Source organism: Apus apus, chromosome Z (assembly GCF_020740795.1).
Source record: "Apus apus isolate bApuApu2 chromosome Z, bApuApu2.pri.cur, whole genome shotgun sequence".
Lineage (NCBI taxonomy): Eukaryota > Metazoa > Chordata > Aves > Apodiformes > Apodidae > Apus > Apus apus.
Genome location: NC_067312.1, coordinates 53,983,526 through 54,009,080, shown reverse-complemented (window position 1 = coordinate 54,009,080; position 25,555 = coordinate 53,983,526). Strand labels below are relative to the sequence as shown.

At 51.7% G+C, this 25,555-nt stretch overlaps 1 long non-coding RNA gene across 1 annotated transcript; it reads right to left on the bottom strand.

The window, feature by feature from the left end:
- Positions 1-1,314: 1,314 nt before the first annotated feature.
- On the bottom strand, positions 1,315-25,273 carry LOC127395614 (uncharacterized). The gene is made up of 3 exons (XR_007891830.1): positions 25,209-25,273; positions 13,243-13,352; positions 1,315-1,842 (listed from the first exon to the last, which is right to left on the bottom strand). It is a non-coding gene; the product is annotated as an uncharacterized LOC127395614 (long non-coding RNA).
- Between the last annotated feature and the right edge of the window lie 282 nt (positions 25,274-25,555).

The following is a 25,555-nucleotide window of genomic DNA, read 5'->3' as shown; positions in this document are numbered from 1 at the left end:
GGCACACAGCCCCACACCCTCTGGTCCCTGGGGGTGCAGGGGGGCAGGTCCTGCCAGAGCTGAGCCTGCAGCAGTGCCCGGCCCTGCACCAGCTCTGGCCTGAGGGGTTCGGCCCCATCTGCCTCCCTGGGGCCCTGCTGCTGGTGCTGCCGCCCTCCCTCTCTCCCTCAGGTCTGCAGCTGAGCACCCTGAGCTACATCCAGGACGATTTACTGTTGGGAAAGCCAAGGTGACTCTTCCTTCCTCATCACCTTTTCCTTTGTATGTCCAGAAATACGTCTCCAGAGACCTCCTCCTGTGACTCCCCAGGGACTGAGGTGAGGCTGGCCAGCCCGCGGCTCCCCGTGGCATTCCTTCTGCCTTTCCTGCAGGTGGACCAAGGTGAGTTGGCTGACCTGTAGTTTCTGGGTTGTCTGTCCGACATTTTGGTGCAATATTTGTCTGTTCCTGGCTGTTGGGACCTCATCTCCACGACCTTTGAGGATGGAAGCGAGCAGCCTTGCAAGGGAATCTGTCTGTTCCCTCCGCACTCTTGGGTGCAAACTGACTAGTCTCAGCACTCACCTAGAAGGAGTCCTTGCCTGGCCTGAGTTCTCACCGTCATCCCTGACCCAGCTCTCAGGAATTTCACTGTGGTTGCTCAAAGAGCGGGGGGCTTGTTGTTAGTAGGAGTCCCTCTAGGCCGAGGGTGTGAATTTCAGTATGCTGAATGACTCTTTAATATATTAGTGGCTCCTTAACATATTAATGACGTGATTTCAGTTACTCAATGTGTTTTGCCCGAGTGCTCAAGGCTGTAAGCAAGACAAGCTGTGAGCAGTGCTCCTTTCCATCACTTCCATCTGTCGTGCAGGTGTCCTGCAGGCCTGTCTCACGGCTGGGCTGGTGGGGAGTGTTTCTGATTGGAGTCTGATTTTTTCTAATTCTTACTGTTTCACTGTTACCTTGTTTTTATTCTGAGTGTCCGTTATCTTCTGTGTAACCTTTTTCCCAGATGTGATTCTTCCCCCGAATTTTACTTACTTAAATTAATAACTGACAACAATTCCCCCCTTCAAGACTTAAAAATATATATATGTAAGCTTTTAATCATCTAAGTCCCACTCTTATTTTCCTTCTTGGGCATATTTTCGCAGTAGTATTTTAGCAGGTTCTGTTCATGCAAAGGTTGCTCCAGGAGATGCTGGAAGGAACAGAGCCATCAATCATAGGTGCCCCTTTCTCTGAATGTTCAGGGAAGTTAATGCAAATCCAGCAGCTGGATTTGTTATTTCTTCTAGTTGTCTCCTGGGCCAAGCTCCTGTGAATGCCCTTGTCACAAGGTATGTGAGATGTGTCCACAGCATATGTTCCCAAATCAGTCATTAGTATTATGTTAATATTGTTAAGTTCAACATACCCATACTCTTCCAGATGAGCATGACCTCTGTTTTTAATTTTTTTAAATGCAAGCAAGGTAAAACTACTAGGGGTAATACAGTTACCACACAGAATAATACTGATAGTCCCTGAGGGCAACTGAGCTCTAAATAAGTATTCCCCAATTCCCAAGCATAAGTCATTAATTAAAATTGATTTCTAGAGAATTTTAACACAAGTCCTCTTGTAGGTGTCCATGTCCCCTGCCCCTTGGGAGGGGCATCATTCCCTCGGGTGTGATGGATCCAGGAATTGATCCCACCCAGCTTCACTACAGTGTATGTGGTCAGCAGAGCAGCACAGGGCCCCTTCCACTTCTCCTTCAGTGGCTCATCCTTCGAGGTCCAGATGTAGGCTGTGTCTCCCAGTTGGCAGCGACGCACAGATGAGTGCAAATGCAGAGGAGTTCTCTGGTTCAGGTACCTGCGAAGGGATGACAAAACCCAAGACAAAGGCAGTAAATAATCGTTCAACAATCCCTCCCCTTTCATATGCAGCTGTTCACTTGTTACAGTGCTGTTCACTGGATAAGGTTTACCATAGAGAATCTGAAATGGGCTCACTCCTTCCTTGGTTCTTGGAGTGATTCTAATTCTCAGTAAGGCCATAGGTAAAACATCAGTCCATTTCAGGTGAGTTTCCCGGCATAATTTAGCAATTTGTCGTTGAATGATCTGATTCATTCTCTACCTTCCAACTAGACTGTGGATTCCATGGAGTGTACAAGTTCCATTTGAACTGTAGCGACTTGGACACTCCTTGGACCACTTCTGCAACAAAGTGGGGTCCATTATCAGAAGACAGGCCCTCAGGAATTCCAAACCTAGGAATTAACCTCTTTCAAAAAGATTTCAGTAACTTCCCGGGCCTGACTGGTGCAGCAACGAAAAGCCACTGGCCATCCTGTGAAGGTGTCTACCAAAACAAGCAAATACTTGTACCAGTTACATTTTGGTAACTCAGAAGAATCCATTTGGCAGTATTCCCCTGGAGTGATTCCTCTTTTTACATTTCCTCCTGGGGGTTTTCTTTGTATCTCAGGGTTGTTTGGAATTTCGCATCTTTTCACTATGACGTTCACTCTAATCTGCATTTTTGGCCCAACGGCAGATCTTTTAACATTGTTTCCCAATGCATCTGTGCCCATGTGGGTTTCCTCAGGTAATCTCTTACCATGGGTTTCCATAGTTTTGCAGGTGGGAATAACTTGCTGGTTTGGGCTAACCCACCTGCCTTCTTAAGAATCCTTGGAGTATTTTCCTGGCTCCACCCATTGATTCTCCTTTTCTGTGTACGGGGGTGGTTTTACATTTAATTGTCCTGTGGCTGTTATCTTTTAATAAGTCTGTGTTTGAATTACTCAGTGGTTCATTTTTTAAATCAGGTCTGCTGGCACAGACTTGTTTGTTAGTAGTCAAACAGCCACCTTGTGAAAGTTCCTGTTCTGCAACTGGCACCAATCAGTGTGTCATCAGTGTACTGCAAGAGCGTGATGTGTTGGTTATTGCCTTGCCTGCTCCAGTTCCTTTGCTAGTACCTTACCAAACAGGGTGGGGCTGCTCTTGAATCCTTCTGGAAACACCATCCAACACAGCTGTGTTTTCTTCCAGGTTGTCAGATTTTCCCATTCAAATGCTACAATGGTTCACCTTGCCTCATCCACAGGGATGCAGAAGAAAGTCTCCATCAATCCAAAACTGGTTCTTTGGAAACACATGTCAGAGGAATCACTTCATTTATCACTGTGTCTGGAATGTCATGTTCAGGTTCCTCAGTTGGAGATTGCCTCTGGTAGCAGGCAAATCTGTGCCTTTCATGCCATCTCCTGCGGAATGTGTAACTGCACAGAGTTCTCAGAAGAGGTTCATTGAGCATTCAATTTGCACAACAAATTATGTCCTAATAGAGGCAGGGGACATTCTGGCATACAGAGAAATTCATGAGTTAATTTCTTATTTCCAATTGTGCACTCCATTGGTTTCAGGAACGGCCTTAAAACTTGCTTTCCAGTTGCCTCAGCAGTGGATATTGTAATTGGACTTAGAGGTCCCTTACAACCCTGAAAGGTAGCTACTGAATGTGTGGCTCCAGCATCTAATAAAAAATCTATAGCTTCACCCCCTGGCTTAATTGGAACTAGAGGATCAGCTGAGAGAATATTAGTAATTTCCTGTGGTCCCCCTTCAGTCTGAGTCACATTCTTCCACCACCATCAAATTCGCAGCAGCACGCGGCAGCGCAGAGCGGAGAGCGGCGGCGCCACCGTCAGCGGTGAGAGCCGCTCCTTTAATTACTGAGGATTAGAGAAGGGGACGGGCTTCCTGGAGATGGCGAAGCCGGAGCAGAGCGAGGAGACCCGAGTCTGAGCGGGAATCCTGAGAGGAACAGGAAGGCTGACGTGGTGGGGGGCGTGGCTGAGAATGGCGGCAAGGTTTAACAGCGGCCATCTCGGCAGCTCCCTCAGAGCACGCGGCAGCGCAGAGCAGAGAGCGGCAGCGGCAGGAGCAGGGAGTGGCGCGAGGGCGGGGAGCGCGAGGGCACGCGGAGAGCGGCGCGAGTGGAGGCAGGGAGAAGAAGACACCGGTAGCTCTCTCAAGCATGGTGACAACACGCCCTAAAACCGTACTTGAAAAGGATGTGGGAACTCAGACAGAGGTTCCGAGCACGCACGCAGCTGTGCAGGTCTCTGGCTGCAGCGAGTGTCTGAGCCTGGCACTGGTACCAGAGGGAGCCGGTGGCACCGCGTGTGTGCGGTGTGAGCAAATCAATGATCTCCTCAGGCAGGTGGTTAAACTGACGGAGGAGGTTGAAAGACTAAGAATCATCAGAGAATGTGAGAGCAAAATAGATTGGTGGAGCCAAACCCTGAGGCAAGGGCAGAAGGAAGAGGTGCTAGAAGAAGTGACGGATCCCCTCCCCTCCTGTCCTCAGACAGAAGGAGAGAACTTTAGGGACATGGAGGAATGGAGGGAGGTCCGTCCTCGGAGAGGCAAGCAAAAACCCTCCCAACTCCCTCCACCCTCCGAATTGCCCTTGAAGAATACGTATGAGGCCTTGGAACTTCAGGGACAGGAAAATGAAGTTGGAGTGACAGACTTGTCTAGTGAACCACCTAGGACTTGTTGCTCAGCTCCACGCCTTAGGACTTCTTCAACTAAGAAGGAAAGGAGGGTAATTGTGGTGGGTGACTCCCTTCTGAGGGGAACAGAAGGGCCCATCTGTCGAGCAGACCCATCCCACAGGGAGGTCTGCTGCCTCCCTGGGGCTCACATTAGAGATGTTAAAAGGAAACTCTCTAGTATGGTAAATCCCTCTGATTACTACCCACTGCTGATTTTTCAGGTTGGCAGTGACGAAATTATTACAAGAAATGTAAGGGCAATGAAGAGAGACTTCAGGGCCCTGGGACGGCTAGTTAGGGGGTCTGGAGCGCAAGTAGTGTTTGCCTCCATCCCTCCTGCAAGAATGGGTGGAGAGATAAACAGGAAGAGTTTACTGATCAGTGAATGGCTACGAGACTGGTGCCAAAGGCAGGGCTTTGGTTTTTTTGATCATGGGCTGCTATATGAGACACCTGGCCTGATGGTGGCAGGTGGGATGCACGTGTCACAGAGGGGGAAAAGGCTTTTGGGGCAGGACTTAGCAGGGCTTATTGAGAGAGCTTTAAACTAGATGTGAAGGGGGAAGGGGAGAAAACTGGGTCTGTTAGGGACAAGCCCAAGAGGAACATACCAGGGCCTGAAGGAAGGTGGTCTAAGGAGGATTTGGTCCCACCAGTGTGCTCTGCTTGCTTCCTGAAATGCCTGTACACCAATGCACGCAGCATGGGGAATAAACAGGAAGAGTTAGAGGTCTGTGTGCGGTCTAAGGGTTATGATCTGGTAGCAATAACTAAGACATGGTGGGACAGCTCACACGACTGGAATGTGGCCATGGATGGCTGTGTGCTTTTAAGGAAAGATCGGTTGGTGAAGCGAGGTGGTGGAGTTGCTCTTCATGTGAGAGAGCAGCTAGAATGTATCGAGTTTTGTGCAGGGGCTGATGAGGGGCAAGTTGAAAGTCTGTGGGTAAGAATTAAAGGGCAGGGCGGTATGGGTGATACAGTTGTGAGGGTCTACTACAGACCTCCTGATCAAGATGAGGAAGTTGATGAGGCTTTCTACAGGCAGCTGAAAGCAGCCTCACAATTACAGTCCTTGGTCCTCATGGGAGATTTTAACTACCCCAATATCTGCTGGAAGACTTATACAGCCAGCCTTTCACAGTCTAGGAGGTTCCTCCAGTGCATTGATGACAACTTCTTAATGCAAATGGTGGACAAGCCAACTAGAAGAGGAGCGCTGCTGGGTCTTGTGCTCACCAACAAGAAGGGCCTTGTTGAAGCAGTGGTGGTCAATGGCAGCCTTGGCTGCAGTGACCACGAGATGGTGGAGTTCAGGATCCTGTGTGGGAGGAACAGAATACCCAGCAGGACCAGAACCCTGGACTTCCACAGAGCAAACTTCGGCCTCCTCAATCAATTGTTAAGGGAGGTCCCATGGGACAGAGTGCTAGAAGGTAAAGGGGCTCAAGATAGCTGGTCAACATTCAAGGACCACTTCTTGCAAGCACAGGATCAGTGTGTCCCAATGGGTAGAAAATCAAGTAAGGGAGCTAGGAGAACAGCATGGTTAAAAAAGGAACTGCTGGGCAAACTCAAGTGGAAAAGGAAAATCTATAGATCGTGGAAGGAGGGGCTGGTCACTTGGGAGGAATATAGGACTGTTGTCAGAGAATGAAGGGAGGCAACTAGGAAAGCTAAGGCCTCCTTGGAACTTAACCTTGCAAGTCGGGTTAAGGACAATAGAAAGGGCTTTTTCAAATACATAGCCAACAAAACTAATACCAGAGGCAATATAGGCCCACTGCTGAATGAGGTGGGTGCCCTGGTGACAGAGGATTTAAAGAAGGCAGAGGTGCTGAATGCCTTCTTTGCCTCTGTCTTTACTCCTGCAGGCTTTCCCCATGAGCCCCAGTTTCATATAGCCCCAGTAGAAGTCAAGATAAAGGAGGAGTTTGCCCAGGTAGATGAGGATTGGGTTAGGGATCAGTTGAGTAATCTGGACATCCATAAATCGATGGGTCCGGATGAAATGCATCCAAGGGTGCTGCGGGAGCTGGCGGAGGTCATTGCTAGGCCACTCTCCATCATCTTCGGTAAGTCATGGGTAACAGGAGAGGTGCCTGAGGACTGGAGGATGGCAAATGTCACTCCAGTCTACAAGAAGGGCAAGAAGGAGGACCCGGGTAAGTATAGACCGGTCAGCCTCACCTCCATACCTGGAAAGGTGATGGAACAACTTGTCCTTGGCACTATCTCTAGACATATCAAGGACATGGGGGTCATCAAGAGCAGTCAACATGGTTTTACCAAGGGTAAGTCATGTTTGACTAACCTCATAGCCTTCTATGAGGAAATGACTAGGTGGATAGATGATGGTAGAGCGGTGGATGTGGTCTATCTTGATTTCAGTAAAGCATTTGACACCGTCTCCCACAGCATCCTTGTAGATAAGTTGATCAAGTATGGGTTTGATGATCAGGCAGTGAGGTGGTTGAAAGGAAGAAGTCAGAGAGTTGTAGTCAATGGGGCAGAATCTAGTTGGAAGCCTGTGACTAGTGGAGTCCCTCAGGGGTCAGTACTGGGACCGGTGTTCAACATCTTCATCAACGACCTGGATGAGGGTACAGAATGTACCCTCAGCAAGTTTGCTGATGACACCAAGCTGGGAGGAGTGGCTGACACACCAGAAGGCTGTGCTGCCATTCAGAGAGACCTAGACAGGCTGGAGACTTGGGCGGCGAAAAACCTGATGAAGTTCAACAAGGGCAAGTGTAGAGTTTTGCATTTGGGAAAGAAAAACATAATGTACCAGTACAGGTTGGGGGCTGACCTGCTGGAGAGCAGTGTAGGAGAAAGGGATCTGGGGGTCCTGGTAGACAGGAGGATGACCATGAGCCAGCAATGTGCCCTTGTGGCTAAGAAGGCCAATGGCATCCTGGGGTGCATTAGAAAGGGTGTGGTTAGTAGGTCAAGAGAGGTTCTCCTCCCCCTCTATTCTGCATTGGTGAGGCCGCATCTGGAGTATTGTGTCCAGTTCTGGGCCCCTCAGTTCAAGAAGGACAGGGAACTGCTGGAAAGAGTCCAGTGCAGAGCCACAAAGATGATTAAGGGAGTGGAACGTCTCCCTTATGAGGAAAGGCTGAGAGAGCTGGGTCTCTTTAGTTTGGAGAAAAGGAGACTGAGGGGTGACCTCATCAACATTTACAAATACGTAAAGGGTGAGTGTCAAGAAGATGGAGTTAAGCTTTGTTCAGTGATGACCAGTGATAGGACAAGGAGTAATGGATACAGACTGGAGCATAGGAGGTTTAAAGTGGATATCAGAATTTTTTTTTTTTTACTGTGAGAGTGACAGAGGACTGGAACAGGCTGCCCAGAGAGGTTGTGGAGTCTCCTTCACTGGAGACATTCAAAACCCGCCTGGACGCCTTCCTGTGTGATGTACTTTAGGTGACCCTGCTCTGGCAGGGGGGTTGGACTAGATGATCTTTCGAAGTCCCTTCCAACCCCTATGATTCTATGATTCTATGATTCTATGATTCCAAATTTTCCCATTCCCTATCTTTCTTGCTCCTGTTTTGGGCACTCATTTTTCCAGTGCCCCTCCTCCCGGCAAGCTGCACACTGATTTAGCCCTAACAGGGCTCAATTTCTGTGATCCCCCATAGACAATGATCTTACATGTCTCACGCTGCCCTGACCTCTGCTCCCCCCCGCCTCTCACAATTACTTTCAGTTCTAGTGGCAGGTAATAGCAGTGCCTGCAATATCATTTGGGTTAGTTTTTCTTTTTTTCTCTTTCTCATCTCAGCTACTGCACACCTTATACACTAGTTCCATCAAGTGCAAGATCAGCATTCACACAGAATCACAGAATGTCTGTGGCTGGAAGAGGCCCAAGATCATCTAGTCCAACCTTAGACCTAACACCACGAGCTCGCCACTAAACCATGTCCCTAAGCACCAGGTCCATGTGCCATTTAAATGCCTCCAGAGATGGTGACTCCACCACTGCCCTGGGGAAACTATTCTAATGCTTGACAACCCTTTCAGTGAAGAAATGCTTCCTAATATCTATCCTAAACCTCCCCTGGTGCAGCTTGCACCAGGGACCCTTGGGTCCTATCACACATCAGCAGGGAGAAGAGGCTGTTCCCTTCATCGCTCCAGCCTCCTTTCCGGTAGTTGTAAAGAGCAGTGAGGTCTCTCCACAGCCTCCTCTTCTGCAGACTGAACAGCCCCAGCGCCCTCAGCCGCTCCTCATAGAACTTGTGCTCTAGGCCCTTCACAAGCCTCGCTGCCCTTTTTTGAACATGCTCCAGCACTTCTCTGTCCTTATAGTGAGGGGCCCAGAACTGAACACGATACTCCAAGTGTGGCCTCACCAGTGCCAAGTACAGAGGGATGATCAGCTCCCTATTCCTCTGGCCACAGCCTTCCTGATACAAGCCAGGATGCCATTGGCCTTCTCAGCCACCTGTGCCCACTGCTGGCTCATATCTAGTTGATTATTGATCAATACCCCCAGGTCCTTTTCCACCCTGCAGCTTTTCAACCACACATTGCCAAGTCTGTAGTTTACCATGGGGTTGCTATGACCCAAGTGTAGGACCCAGCACTTGCCTTGTTGAACCCCATACAGTTAACCTTGGCCCACTGATCTAATCTGGCTAGGTCCTGCTGTAGAGCTTCCCTACCCTCTAGCAGATCAACACACCCACCTAGCTTGGTGTCATCTGCAAACTTACTGAGGGTGCACTCAATCCCCTCATCCAGATCATTGATAAAGAAGACATTAAAGAGAACAGGCCCCCATACTGATCTACGGGGAACACCCCTTGTGACCAGACACCAACCAGATTTGGCTCCGTTAACTACCACTTTTTGGGCCTGGCCATCCAGCCAGTTTTCTATCCAGTGCAAAGTCTGTTTATCCAAGCTCATCACCGCAAGTTTCTGAAGGAGAATGCTGTGGGAGACAGTGTCAAAGGTTTTACTCAAGTCCAGATAGACAATGTCCACAGCTCTTCCCTCATCTACCTGGTGGATCACCTTGTTGTAGAAGGAGATCAGGTTAGTCAGGCAGGACCTGCCTTTTGTAAACTGCCCATGCAGACTGGGCCTGATCACCTTTCCTCCCACCCCATCCACTTTCTGCAGTATCTTTCTGATATCTGAAGCTGACTGTCCTACAAACAGCATGTTGAAAATCGTCCTGTTTCCTCCTCTGGATCCCAATCAGTTCACTTTCTAGCAGTCTTGCACAGCCTCTCATAAAAGATCGAGGGTTCCTCACCAGACCCCTATCCAACCCCATTCAATTTTGACAGGTTTTTCTGTTTACAAGTTCCATGCTGAACCCCACGTGAGACTAAGGTCTGACACCATTCAAGCCTGTCCAGGTCCCTCCTGGAGTTAGGATCCCAGTCCACATTCTCCCTGGGCATAAGCTAATCCATGTAATCTTGTGGATATTTCAGTTTTCCTCACTAGTGAGGAGGGTCTCTAAAAGTGCTTGGATATCCCCCCACGTGTCATCATGATTGTTTTGAGTAGCCTGTACATCCGCTCCAGATTAGCTCGGACGGCTTGTCTCAAGGGGGCCTTAACAGCAGGACGCTGTCCCCTCATTCTCCTGACAGCCGGGCCACAATCCGCCTCCTCCAATCACCCCCTTGTCCCCCCTTCACTCCCCTTGTATGCAGGTGCTGCATTTTCAGGGGTAGCTGAGGGCACCAACAACTGCACATCTACATCTTCATCCCCTTTCACGAACTTCACAACAACCTTTCTTACTAGTTCTTGATCCTGCATACAAAATATAATCCTCCTTAACACCACACTTCTTTTGAATCTCTGGCCTTCCATACAAAATCAAAAAGCATCCACATATAGCACCTCATCCCACTTATCCATACTACTACAAAGCATCATGAATTGAAATATAATAATTCAAAGTTCCATTTAGTGGCCAACAATTATAATACAGTATAATTTTCTCTTTTGTCATGAGAATGTTCACAAATATTTTCCAAATTTTAAGGATGCACCCGAGAGGAGAATGTCTCGAGACACTACAAGGTCTCAAGACCTCTGGGCTCCAAGGCAGCAGTTCCAGCTCACCTGGAGGACCTTGTCCCAAAGCTGAGGGGTTTTTTTATGGGGTCTGTACACTTCCACCAAGGAATGTATTAGCCTCAGCTCTCCTGACTGAGCGTAGCAGCACTGTGTGAAGTCAGCATGCAAGAATCTCGCCCTTTAAACTATGAGTTTTAAAAATAAAACATTTAGCCAAAACAAAGCCTTACAAGTCATCAGTAAGATAGGTGATAGGCCCGAGTATATACTCACAACCAGAATTTCCATGGAAGGATTTTGATACTTGGCAAGCTTCTCTGTGGAGTAAAAGGTAGAGTGAGATTTTATTTTTGTTAGCTCTGACACGCCCCTTGAGCTGTGGCATGCTTCACTAAAATGAAATGTAGTATGTCCTTGTGTTGAATCATACTTGGGTTGGTTGTTAAATTAAACTGTTATTCCATTATAGCCGTAAGAAATGGAAATGCTGCATATGCTGTGTGAAATCCATTCACTGGCTGATGGAGCCAAAGACCCTTCAGAGACCATTACAAATCCATCTGATGTCCCTCCCTGCCAAATTTACATGCTGATACCAGCACTAGAGGCAAGAAGCATAAGACTGTATAGAGCCACTATTAATCAGGCTTTATACAGTGCTTGTGCCAGCAAAGAATAATCTGAGCTCAAAATTCTTCCCTGTGTAGTATTTCTAGGTGTGTGATGCATGGAGAATAACCTAACTATACTAGTCAAAGTACATAATGTTTTTAAAGAGCATTTACAGACAGCTGATTTGCATCAATGCCCACCTTAACTTGCCTCTTGCAAGGCAATTATTAACCTAATACAGCTCTGCTGGAGAAGGAAAAATACCTGCACCTTGGGGATATTTTCAAAGGCACAAAGTGGAAACAAACAGGAGAGTTGCCTTAGCTAATGAGCCTTTGAAAATTTGCCCCAATGCTCCTTTTGGTAGATGATATTTTCTATGAAGTATGCTATGTTTTGTGTGTAGAACCTTTACCATTGGAGTTATTTACAATGAATCAGCATGATCAGTCGTTTTTGCAGTATTCTATGAAACAATCTGATCCTCCAGCTATGAGTCTGCATGGCTTGTGTTTAAGAAAAGGACATGTTTATAGCGTGAAACTGACCTTTTGTGATTTCTGTGTTACCAGCTAATGTGGGAGGACAGCTTGGATTTAAAATGACATAAAGATCATGACTCAAAAAAGATACTAGCTAAAAGCAAAAGGTTGATCCAAGTTTCAACTTGGAATGTTGCAAATTCCAACCCAAAATGCATCTCCTCTCTTCATTTTGTTTTGCTAAGAGACTTTTCCAAGCTGTCCGATACAATCAGTTCTCTCTCAATGACACATTATGCACTCATCAACTTGCTTATGTACTCAGAAAATTTTATCTGGAAAAAGTTAGAATAGCATGAGAACTTTTAGCTAGCTGCCTGTGACTCTGCAGGGGCAGGCTGACAGGGCTCATGAACGTGTGATAACAGAAGCTACTCAGCAAATGGTTTGTCACCAAGAGAGGGGAAAATGCAAGCAGCCAGACATCTTGTACAGAGCAGCATTTAGGTAAGAGTAAGCACAGTGAAGGAATACCCATTCAAGGCTGGCTGCGATGGGGAAACCAGATTTAAGCCACTGAAAATAGACTCCTGGATCATTCTTACACCTTTCAAGAGTGCACTGACCATCTCTTTTCTCATGTACAAAGGCCCTTTCTCACCAACATATAAAAGGGAGACTGATGACACACTGATTGGTGCCAGCTGCAGAACAGGAACTTTCAATGATGCCTCTGTTCCTTCCAGCATCTCCTGGAGCAACCTTTGCATGAACAGAACCTGCTAAAATACTACTGCGAAAATATGCCCAAGAAGGAAAATAAGAGTGGGACTTAGATGATTAAAAGCTTACATATATATATTTTTAAGTCTTGAAGGGGGGAATTGTTGTCAGTTATTAATTTAAGTAAGTAAAATTCGGGGGAAGAATCACATCTGGGAAAAAGGTTACACAGAAGATAACGGACACTCAGAATAAAAACAAGGTAACAGTGAAACAGTAAGAATTAGAAAAAATCAGACTCCAATCAGAAACACTCCCCACCAGCCCAGCCGTGAGACAGGCCTGCAGGACACCTGCACGACAGATGGAAGTGATGGAAAGGAGCACTGCTCACAGCTTGTCTTGCTTACAGCCTTGAGCACTCGGGCAAAACACATTGAGTAACTGAAATCACGTCATTAATATGTTAAGGAGCCACTAATATATTAAAGAGTCATTCAGCATACTGAAATTCACACCCTCGGCCTAGAGGGACTCCTACTAACAACAAGCCCCCCGCTCTTTGAGCAACCACAGTGAAATTCCTGAGAGCTGGGTCAGGGATGACGGTGAGAACTCAGGCCAGGCAAGGACTCCTTCTAGGTGAGTGCTGAGACTAGTCAGTTTGCACCCAAGAGTGCGGAGGGAACAGACAGATTCCCTTGCAAGGCTGCTCGCTTCCATCCTCAAAGGTCGTGGAGATGAGGTCCCAACAGCCAGGAACAGACAAATATTGCACCAAAATGTCGGACAGACAACCCAGAAACTACAGGTCAGCCAACTCACCTTGGTCCACCTGCAGGAAAGGCAGAAGGAATGCCACGGGGAGCCGCGGGCTGGCCAGCCTCACCTCAGTCCCTGGGGAGTCACAGGAGGAGGTCTCTGGAGACGTATTTCTGGACATACAAAGGAAAAGGTGATGAGGAAGGAAGAGTCACCTTGGCTTTCCCAACAGTAAATCGTCCTGGATGTAGCTCAGGGTGCTCAGCTGCAGACCTGAGGGAGAGAGGGAGGGCGGCAGCACCAGCAGCAGGGCCCCAGGGAGGCAGATGGGGCCGAACCCCTCAGGCCAGAGCTGGTGCAGGGCCGGGCACTGCTGCAGGCTCAGCTCTGGCAGGACCTGCCCCCCTGCACCCCCAGGGACCAGAGGGTGTGGGGCTGTGTGCCCTGCGTGCTGCCAGCTGCTCTGCCCCGTGCAGGGACATCTCTCAGCAGCCCCATGCCCAGCGTGGCGGCCGTGGCAAGGGGAGAGCAGAGCAGCAGGACGGGGAAAGCCCAGCTGTCCCAGGCAGGAACAGCCTCCCCTGCAGCTCCACTGTCTCTGCTGCCTTTCCCTGCTCTCCTGCCCACAGCTCGGGCTCCTCGGCCTCAGGCCCTTGCCAGCTCCTGCTGCTCCAGCCCTGCAGACGCAGCCCCCAGCTCAGGGGCTGCCACCCCTTGTGAGGGTCCCCGCTCTGGAGCAAGTGATGCCTCGCGGAGCACTGCCCTAAGCTGCTCAAAATGCCTGCTCCTCGTGCTCCCTGCCTTCCCCCTCCCCAGGGACTAAACAACTTGCCTTCCGCAACGGGGAGCAGGACTCCAGCCGGGAACCCTGTGGCGGGAAAACCGCAACATGGTCGCTGTTCCGCCCTCAGACTGCAGCGAGCTCTGGGGCTCTGGTTGGAGGATGGCTCCAAGCAGAGGGCGCAGCACCAATCGCAGGTTTTAGAGTACAAAGTAGCGAGCTATGAAAGCATCCCGGGATGGGCAGCTCTGCTCAGCGCCCAGCGGGGCTCAGCTTGCCCGGAGGGGCTTCCCGCGACCAGCAGCAAAGCTGACGCTGCTTTCGTGTCCCTGGAGTCCCTTGCAGCCTCGGGGAAGAGTCCCCACACGGACCTGCCCTGCCCTGCCCAGGGAGGTGGCCATGCAGGAGCCCAGCAGGGCAGCCAGACGCCCCTCGCTCAGCCCGCCTGCAGCTGCTGGGCTTTGCACACCTGGTACAGGGGGACACGCGCAGCTTTCTTCCCACCCACCCAGGCCAGGTGGGGTTGGCTCAGGGGGGTCTCTGCCCAGGCGTGGGGAGAAGCCATGGGTGGAGGACATGGTGGGAGGCCAAGCTGCTGGCCCCAAGGCTGTGGGGAGAGCCTGTGGGGCCAGGGGGGCTGCGTAGGAGCGTGGGGAGGTGTGAGGCTGGCTCTGCAGGGAGCAGCGAATCTCTTGGGGGTGGAGCACCACTGTGTGTGATGGAGCCAGGTCCCAGGGGGTGCCTGGACATCTGCTTGCCAGAAGTGGAGAATAAGCTCCTTGTTCGGCTTTGCTTGTGCACACAGCTTTGCCTCACTGCCTTGCTCTCGACCCATGAGGTTATCCCCCTCTATTGGATCTTCCCACCTTTGGGAGGCATGTTTTGACAAAAATGAGCAGGAGTCAATAAAAGGGCCTCAAATAATTGCCAGTGAAACCTCTGGACTGGATTCTATGGTTTTTCTCCCTACACAGGTGAGCAGAGCAGCCCTAGGTGAGCAGCATTCCTGCACCCTGCTGCACTAGTTCTAGCATCAGAGAAGTGTCCAAAATCCCGCTGTTTGGTGTGGAGAAGAGCCATGGGAAAAGAAAAGGGGCCTCCTCTCTCTGTAAAGAAGTAGATAAAACCAATATGAGAGCAGCTAAGGGCCATGGCTTGCTGTGAGCAGCGCTGTGAGTGTTGACATAAATCAGGACACCGCTTGTCATGTGCTCGGTGTGTGATTGGCTGCATCCTGGGAACCCAAGGACCGTGTATGTGCCAAGGGGCAGGTGTGAGTGCTGTTTACACTCTGCACTCCGCTTGCTTGTTCTCAGTTCCCCCTGTAAAAGTTTATGAGGGAGCATTTTCCCAAAATAAACAATTCCATTGCTTCTCACCCTGGAGTCTGTGCCTTAACGCACCACAGTTTGGAATCTTTTGATTTGGTGAGCTGTGTGCTCAATCAACCAGTCCCTGCTGCAAGCCCAAACTGTCTGGATCTTTTCAGCAATGTTGTCCCAAAAAACACCGGGCGTGCAAAGTCCAATCCATACACGCGGAGACAAGCTACCAAGTTCATTACAATCCCGTGCAAGATCGTGTGCTAGCAGGCTCAAGCCAAGAAACTAGCTCACCACAGGAGGAAAAGGCAAGCTGGGCTGTCCATCACCTCCCACATGCAGACCCTGCGAGTCCCCGTGGCGGCTTCTCGTCTGCAGGTTTTGCAGTGCTGCTCTGTTGGAATCTGACACTACTCTGGATTATCAACACTGTTTTCAGCCCAAATCCAGAGCCCTGGGCAGGTTTTCATTTGTCCGGCTGTGCAGCTCCTGGAAGAGGTGGGAGCTCTGCCAGGGGATGAACAGCCCCTCATCAGCAGCACCTGGGGAAGCCCAGTGGGGGCAGGAGGTGACCAGGCTGTGAGGAGACAGTTGCCACGGAACCCCCTGACTTTACAGTGAGGGGACATGTTGCCACGCAACCCTGTGACGTCACAAAGGGGCAGTGATGTGGCACAGGCGTGGCACCTGTGATGTCACGTGGCCGGGGTATAAGAGCCCCAGTGGCCCCAGTGTGGGCCCCACTGACAACCACTTGGGCTGAGCTCACCTTTGGGATACGTCGGCTCCTTCCCTGGCTACTTGTGTGCCCTCAGGCCTGCAGCTCTGCAGCAGGTGCCAGCCCCACAGGGACACTCCTGGTGGCAAATGCTGAACCTGTGCCTTTTGGCTGGGGCATTTTCTTATCATTTCATTGAGCTACAATCCTTCCTGTGCAATCAGGCAACGGGATTGGCGCTGACCTTCTCTTTCTGGAGCACGTCCTGACAGCCTTGGTCATCTTGGTCATCCAGAGATTTCCCCTCTTTTCCTGAGAGCAGCAACAGCCACAGTGCGGAACGACTCCTGTGAGCAGCGGCTTCCTCAGCAGGTCTGGGCTTAGTGAGTGCCAGAGGCAAGGGCTGGGGCTGCAGCCCCAGGTGTTGATGTGCTGACAACCCAGAGGGAATCCAGGGGCATGCCTGACAGCAGTCAGACTTACCCAGGGGGCTTGGATGAGATGCAGGAAAATGGGCTGTGTCACTTCTCTGCCACTATGGACGAGACTTTGAAAGATGGCATTGCTCGTAGGAAGATCTGCCGTCAGTAGGGCTACCTTCTGTGCTCGGTGCTGGCTTGTTTTCCTCCGGTGACCACCAGGAAACGGGAAGGCTTGGCCTGATAAGCCAGTTCCAGGCCCTAGGGGAAAAGGAAGCTAGCCAGAGGCACACAAGTCTGAGTGTGGGTTTGTTGGACTTGGGGCAAAGCAAGCAGGGGAACAAGCGGCCTAGTTTCCAAAAGTGCTTCAGGACCAGTCCATTCCAGTGGCAGTGTCAGGCTTCCCCTGGCATTTCTGGCTTGGAGGTTCAAGCCGGTTGCCCTGGATGCTCCTGCAGAGGAAGAACTGGGCTTTTAAAAGATGCTTTTAGGCAAGCATATGGTCTCCTCTCTTTCCCAATGTCATTTCCCTGCAGTCATTGCCGCAGGAATGGCTCCACAAGGAAGCACGGGCTGGCAGGAAAGACCAGACGTTGGAGCAGGACTCCAGAACTTAGGCAACACCTGCTTCCTCAACGCAGTGCTGCAGTGCCTGACCTACACAGCCCCTCTCACCATCTACCTGCTCTCTCGGGAGCACAGCCAATCCTGTGAGTACCTGTATGAACATCTGCTTGCAAACCTGTTGGGCGCTTCCCAGGGATTCCCAGCATGTGCAACGGGACGTAGGAGAAGAGCAGCCCTTCTTTGTCAGCCCATGGCCCAGGCTGGTGTTCTTTGAACACTCAAGCCTAGAAGCTGCTTGGCGCATCTGAGCGTAGCTCATCTCCAGAAAGGCACCTACCTCTTTCTAGCCCGGCGCCTGGGTCTCCATTCCTGCAAGTTCAGCCCTCTTTGCTCATTGCAGAGAAAACTGCTGTCAGTTCAGCACCCCTCTGGAGAAAGTTTTCTGTGCACTAGAGTGCTGGGCTTGTTGGGACATTGGCCCCCTGGGAGAAGAGGAGTGGAGTCTGTTGTTACAACTTCCAGATCTCCACTAGGCTTCCCATCGCTGTGGCTGTTTTGCTAACCTGGGAAGCCTCCCTTCCTCCCTCTTCAGGTCTTCTGCCATCCTCCTGCGTGATGTGCCAAATGCAAAAGCACGTTGACAGTGTGCTGCGTCCTGGAGCCACTTCCATCATGCCTTTGGACATCCTCAGCGTTCTCGACTGTAAGTTGTTGCAGGTGCTTTGACATGTTTTCTTCCCCTCTTGTAGGAGAGAACTACTCACTTCTTCTCTCTTAGTCATAGGACAGGAGCGTTTTAAGGTTGGCCATCAGGAAGATGCCCACGAGTTCTTACGGTGCATTCTTGAAGCCATGCAGATGGCTTGTCTGCCTGAGACCGGCAAGTAAGCACAAGCAAATGACCTCTCTCCCATGTGCCCCAGCCCTTTGGACTCTCAGTGGGCTCTCCCCAAAAAGGAAAACCTGGGCCCAGGGTTTTCAGAGAAAGCAGAACTCCTGGAGGAGGTAACTCTCTGCCTTCCCATTTATTTCCAGCTTGGACATCTCTTTTCAACCAAACATCATCCACCAGATATTTGGGAGCTTTCTGCGATCCAGAGGTACTTTTCCACAACTCTTGCTCTCCTTGGAACTGTCTGTGCCCTTCGGTCTGCCTGTGAGAAACAGCTGGTTGGGTGACGGGCATCAGAGGCGTGAGGAGCGGGGCCGGCGCAGTCGCTCGACTTCCCCTGTCACTGAGCTTCCCCATTTGCTTTCCAGTCATGTGCCTGAGCTGCAGAAGGGCTTCTGAGCGCTTTGAGCCCTTCCTGGATGTCTTTCTGGACATAAAGGTAAGAGGGTTTCTACTTGCGTTTCCACATGTCCCGAGGCCCCTGTAGCTTTCCAGCATCAAGGCAGCTGGCTGAAAAACGTACCCTGGGAACACAAGAGAGCTTGCTGGTGGGTGGGAAGTGGCATGGCCTGCGTCCTGCGGCAGAGCCCATGGCAGTGATCTCCCTGCAGGTGCTGGCTTTAAGCTGGACAAACACGCATTGTCCCCTCTGCACCCTTGACATACTCTCCTCCTTCTTCCCTTTGCCCCCCTCCACACCCGTCTGGCTCCCAGGCTGATGAGTTGGGTTGTCTTCATTATTGGTGACCCTGCACACCACCGGGAGCTGAACTGGGCGGTGCCACAGGGAGGGAGCTCTTGACAGCCTCGGGAATCCCTGGGAAAGGAGGGAAGTGTGCAGCAGAATGCGCTCTTTCTGCCTCTTGCTGGGCACTGCTTGTGGGTTGACAGTGGGGTCTCCTCAGCCTCAGCCACCTGGGTCTTCTTGTCAGCTCCTGGGAAGTGGTTGGGTGAGAGCACTTCCCTCAGCTCTGTGCTCTGCTTTCTCCCTTCTCCAGGCAGCCGCATCTGTCACTGAAGCGCTAGAGAACTTTGTGAAGCCTGAGCAGCTAGATGCCGGAAGCGGCTTCAGATGTCGCCTGTAAGATGATTCCTAAGCATGTCTTAGATACTAGATCCTGCCGTAAGGTTTTGCATGTTTGAGAGCATCAGTTGGCCTTTCACGGAGGGCAAGAGCCCAGTGATGAGGCACAGCTTCACTTTTGTGCAGCCTTCTGGCAGCTGATGAGTCTGAAAGTAGCATAAAGACGGGGGGGAGGTGAAAGTTTGTCTGGCCTTCTTGGGGCAAGAGAAGGGGGCATTTCAAGGGCTGATCTCAGCACTTGGCTCTGTACTTGGTTTCCAGCTGTGGCCAGATGGCTGCCGCCACCAAGACTTCAACCATCCATTGGGCACCGGAGGTTCTCACGCTGTGTCTGAAGAGGTTTGAAGATTCCACCGGCATGAAGATCACCAAGGTACGTAGGCAGCTGGAGTGCAGCCTTCCCTGCCGGGAGCAGGAGGTTTCCCAAAGCAGGACGCTTTCTCGCGGCTTGCTCCCGGTGAGTGCTTCCTGTTCCCTTCTGAGGAGAGATTTCCCGTGGGAGGACAAGCACTGACTCTGCTCCGACAGAGCTGCTTTGGCTGAGAGCAGTTTCCTGCCACCCAAACCCTGGCATGGATGGAGCTTTAGGGAAAAGCAAGTGTTCATCTGCCCCAGAGATGTTTTTCTACACGTCTGGGCCCTGCCCTTGGAAGGCTGTGTTATGAGGCATTCCAAGGATAGGTTGTGAGCCCTCTTGGTCTCTCCATAGGTCGTGCAGTATCCTGAGTTCTTGGATCTTGGGCCATACATGTCCCAGGCAACAGAAGAACCACTCAGTTACAACTTGTATGCCGTCCTGGTGCACAGCGGTGACACCTGTCACTCGGGACACTACTACTGCTACATCAGGGTAAAGAGCAGCTTCCTTCCTGACAAGGGAACAGTGTGCCCTGGGGAAGACAAGCTTTCCTGACACTGTTCCTGGCAGCCAAGGCTTTGGGGGAGAAGGTCTCTGGACCTGGGGCTGGATTGCATTTGTCTTGGCGTGCTCTTGGTTCTGTAGTTTTCTACCTGTGTTTTTGTGGAGAAGCCACGCTGTTCACCTCCCCGTATCGATGCCTCTTTTGCAGGCCCGAAATTTTAGGTGGTATAAGATGGACGACTCGTCTGTGACGCATTCTGACCTCAACACAGTTCTCAACCAGGAAGCCTATTTACTGTTTTATCTCAGGTAATAACCAGTGTTAAGATGTGTTCAGAATACGTTTCCTCTTCCCAGTTCTGCTCTCTTTCTTCCCACCCCAGTGCACGTTCCTCTTTCTGTCAGAGGAGGCAATTCCTGTCCATGTTATTCAGCGCTGTCAAACCCCAACTGCTCCACGTCAGTCCTTATCTTTCCTGGCTGGGCTTTAGGCTGCTGCCCGGCTGCCAACTTCTACTTAGGAGGCTACAAAGGGTATCAAGAGGAGGTCGTGCTCCACCAACAGGGACAGACCTGGTGGGAAGACCCCAATGGAATATGCTATTTGTAGCCTTGCTTCTATCTTTTCTCTGTCATTGATACCGCTCCAAGGAAGTGACTGAAGCCCTGAGGGGGCTGCAAGAACAGCCCTACACAGGATTGCTCTCTTTCTCTCCAGGTACACTGATAAGCAAGCCCTATCAAAGGATTTTACCCCCCTGGGACCACCATCTGACCAAACCAATTTTGCACGAACCAGCACTGGCCAGCGATCCCAGCATGGCACACCCTTGGCACCAGCCAGTACTGGCCAGCGGTACCAGCAGGGAACGCCCTTGGCACCAGCCACTACTGGCCAGCAATACCAGCAGGGCACACGATTGGCACCAGCCAGTGTTGCCCAACAATCCCAGCGTGGCACCCTCTTGGCACCAGCCACTACCGGCCAGCAATACCAGCAGGGAACACCCTTGGCACCAGCCACTACTGGCCAGCAGTACCAGCAGGGCACACGATTGGCACCAGCCAGTGTTGCCCAACAATACCAGCAGGGCACAGCCTTGGCACCAGCCAGTATTGCCCAACAATACCAGCAGGGCACACCCTTGGCACCAGCCAGTATTGCCCAACAATACCAGCAGGGCACAGCCTTGGCACCAGCCATTACTGGGCAGCAAATCCAGCCTGGCAGCGACTTTGCACCAGCCACCACTGGCCAAAATTTCCAAGATGGCAGCTCTTTAAAATCCGCCAGCACAGGCCAGCTGTCCCAGTACTCTGGTCTGCACTCTCTAGAAAGGTCTTCTTTCTCCCTGGGACCACCATGTGCCCACTCCACTTTTGCACGAGCCAGTACTGGCCAGCAACCCCAGCAAGGCACACCATTTCCATTAGGCACTATTGCCCAGCAATTCCTTCCTGGCCGTGACTTTGGACCAGTCAGAACTGGCCAGGGACTCGGGCTCTCTTATGATCTGCTACCTTTACAAACATCTTCTTTTTCCCTGGGACCATCTTGTGCCCACTGCACTTCTGCACCAGCCATTATTGCCCAGGAACCCCAGCATGGCACAGCCTTGGCACCAGCCATTATGGCCCAGCAACCCCAGCATGGCACAGCCTTGGCACCAGCCATTATTGCCCAGGAACCCCAGCATGGCACAGCCTTGGCACCAGCCATTATTGCCCAGCAGCCCCAGCATGGCACAGCCTTGGCACCAGCCATTATTACCCAGCAACCCCAGCATGGCACAGCCTTGGCACCAGCCACTATTGCCCAGCAAGCCCAGCATGGCACACCCTTAGCACCAGCCATTATTGCCCAGGAACCCCAGCATGGCACAGCCTTGGCACCAGCCACTATTGCCCAGGAACCCCAGCATGGCACACCCTTGGCACCAGCCATTATTGCCCAGCAACCCCAGCATGGCACAGCCTTGGCACCAGCCATTATTGCCCAGCAGCCCCAGCATGGCACACCCTTGGCACCAGCCATTATTGCCCAGCAACCCCAGCATGGCACAGCCTTGGCACCAGCCACTATTGCCCAGCAAGCCCAGCATGGCACACCCTTAGCACCAGCCATTATTGCCCAGGAACCCCAGCATGGCACAGCCTTGGCACCAGCCACTATTGCCCAGGAACCCCAGCATGGCACACCCTTGGCACCAGCCATTATTGCCCAGCAACCCCAGCATGGCACAGCCTTGGCACCAGCCATTATTGCCCAGCAGCCCCAGCATGGCACACCCTTGGCACCAGCCATTATTGCCCAGCAACCCCAGCATGGCACAGCCTTGGCACCAGCCACTATTGCCCAGCAACCCCAGCATGTCACACCCTTGGCACCAGCCATTATTGCCCAGGAACCCCAGCATGGCACACCCTTGGTGCCAGTCAGCACTGGCCAGCAATCCCTTCCTGGCAGTGACATTGGACCAGGCAGCACTGGCCAGGGTCTCGGGCTCTCTTATTATCTGCAACCTTTACAAACATCTTCTTTTTCCCTGGGACCATCTTGTGCCCACTGCACTTCTGCAGCAGCCAGTACTGGCCAGCAATCCCTTCCTGGCACACCGTTTCCACCAGCCACTATTGCCCAGCAATCCCTTCCTGGCAGTGGCATTGGACCAGGCAACACTATCCAGGGACTTGGGCTCTCTCAGTATCTGAAACTTTTACAATCATCGTCTTTCTCTGCGGGACCATCTTCTTCCCAGTGCACTTTCTCACCAGCCACTACTGGCCTGCAATCCCTTTCTGACAGTGTCTTTGCTCCACCCAGTACTGGCCAGCAATCCCAGCAGGGCACACCGTTTCCACCAGCCACTATTGCCCAGCAATCCCTTCCTGGCAGTGGCATTGGACCAGGCAACACTATCCAGGGACTTGGGCTCTCTCAGTATCTGAAACTTCTACAATCATCGTCTTTCTCTGCGGGACCATCTTCTTCCCAGTGCACTTTCTCACCAGCCACTACTGGCCTGCAATCCCTTTCTGACAGTGTCTTTGCTCCACCCAGTACTGGCCAGCAATCCCAGCAGGGCACACCGTTTCCACCAGCCACTATTGCCCAGCAATCCCTTCCTGGCAGTGGCATTGGACCAGGCAGCACTGGCCAGGGACTTGGGCTCTCTCAGTATCTGAAACCTTTACAATCATCGTCTTTCTCTGCGGGACCATCTTCTTCCCAGTGCACTTTCTCACCAGCCACTACTGGCCTGCAATCCCTTTCTGACAGTGTCTTTGCTCCACCCAGTACTGGCCAGCAATCCCAGCAGGGCACACCGTTTCCACCAGCCACTATTGCCCAGCAATCCCTTCCTGGCAGTGGCATTGGACCAGGCAGCACTGGCCAGGGACTTGGGCTCTCTCAGTATCTGAAACCTTTACAATCATCGTCTTTCTCTGCGGGACCACCTTGTTCCCAGTGCACTTTCTCACCAGCCACTACTGGCCTGCAATCCCTTTCTGACAGTGTCTTTGCTCCACCCAGTACTGGCCAGCAATCCCAGCATGGCACACCATTTCCAGCAGCCAGCACTGGACAGCAATTCCTGCATGGCATTGACTTTGGACCAGGCAGCACTGGCCAGATATCCATGCGCTCCAGTCTGCAACCTGAACAAATGGTTTCTCTCTCCCTGGGACCACCACGTGCGCACTCCACTTTTGCACGAGCCATCCCTGCCCAGCAATCCCAGCATGGCACACCTCTGGCACCAGCGGCTACTGGCCAGCAATCCCAGCATGGCACACCCCTGGCACCAGCTGCTACTGGCCAGCAAATCCAGCATGGCACTTACATTGCACAAGCCATCCCTGGCCAGCAATCCCAGCATGGCACACCCCTGGCACCAGCCGCTACTGGCCAGCAAATCCAGCACGACACTTACATTTTACCAGCCATCCCTGGCCAGCAATCCCAGCATGGCACACCCCTGGCACCAGCCGCTACTGGCCGGCAAATCCAGCATGACACTTACATTGTACCAGCCAGTACTGTCCAGCAATCCCAGCAGGGCAGCTTCTTTGGACCAGGCAGCACTGGCCAGATATCCATGCGCTCCAGTCTGCAACCTGAACAAATGGTTTCTGTCTCCCTGGGACCACCACGTGCCCACTCCACTTTTGCACGAGCCATCCCTGCCCAGCAATCCCAGCATGGCACACCCCTGGCACCAGCGGCTACTGGCCGGCAAATCCAGCATGTCACTTACATTGTACCAGCCAGTACTGTCCAGCAATCCCAGCAGGGCAGTCACCTTGTCCCTTCCTCCCCTTTCTGGTGGAGCAGGACGGACTGCTCTTGGTGCATAAGGGAACGTGTCTGCCTGGTCCACATCTACCCGCCTCACCATGGGTGGCACCACAGGCCCAGAGACAGCAGCAAGGGGTGGCACGGATTTGGCCCTTCTTTCCAGTGGCAGAGGAGCAGTGTCAGGGAGCAGGCCCGGAGCAGATCCCCACAGCGGGGCAGTGATCGCCACAGCAGGTTAGTGAACCCCGTGGACCACAACAGCTCAGCAGGGAGGAATACGAGGCATGATCATCCTCTTCCTGACGCTGCTCCCAGGGATGAGGCAGCTGCAGGGCCCTCCAACAGCAGCTCCCGGAGGGCTCCGCCAGCCCGCGCTGCTCAGGAGCAAACCCAGGCAAAGAAAAGGGTGCGGAGCAGCTCCCAGCATCGGGGCCTGGGCCGTGATCTCCACAGCACATCTGTGGATTTCACAGACTCTGCTTGGAAAAGGAGGAGGAGGAATTCAGCACCTGAGAGAAAGAAGCCAAAGCATTGATGGGGATGATGGGGGTCATGCCAAGGAGAAGGGGATGCTGCCAACTGCCTGCCCGTCCCCTGGCCAACAGGCAGAAAAGCCAGAGCTGGAATTAAAAACACTTGTTGGCTGGCATGTGAAATTGATGGGGGTGTTTCTTCTGGGCAGGTGGGGAGGGTTCTGTGATGCTAGTTGGAAAGCTGTGTGCTGGCAGCTGCCTGTAAGAGTAAGATTATACAGCTTGTCAAAAACACACCACACCATACTCTCAAAAGCAATGGGTTGCAAATAGAAGAACTTAGCAAAAAGGTACTTTCAAAGCAATGGATTTGAACTTAGCAAAACTTAAGGAAATTGTAAAACAACAGGCTACAACTAACAAAGCTTAACAAAGTTACCAAGGCAACAGGTTACAATTAGCAAAACTTGTCAAAGCAAGGGGCTATAAAACTTCAACAAACTTGGAGACTATGTTACCCTTACGTGCCAAGATGAGGTTAGAAACAGAGAGAGAGAGAAGGAAAGAACCAGGAGAGAGAGATAAAGAGGGATAGAAAAGATATCACTCACTTGGTTCCAGTGCTGATCTTGGTAGGAGGCTGTGGTCCTTGGATGGCAGGCACGCCCCAAGCGTCTTTTATGCTACCTGGGCCAACCTTTTTTTGGGGGCTTGACGTATCTTGCGCAGACCCAGTGTGGAATTTCAGAGTGTTCTAGAAATGAGTCTGTGGGACATGGGGAACCAGGTGGTTGCTTAGGCCTCCCGGCTGGGTTGACCAAGCAACGATCCTTAGTTCTGCATGCGCTCTCTGTTTGGGCTTGCACAATACGGCACTCTGCCTCCACAGGGTGCCGCTAGCATCCCGCTGCTCCTTCTTAAATAAGACCAGTGTCCTGCTTATCAGGGTGGCCACCAG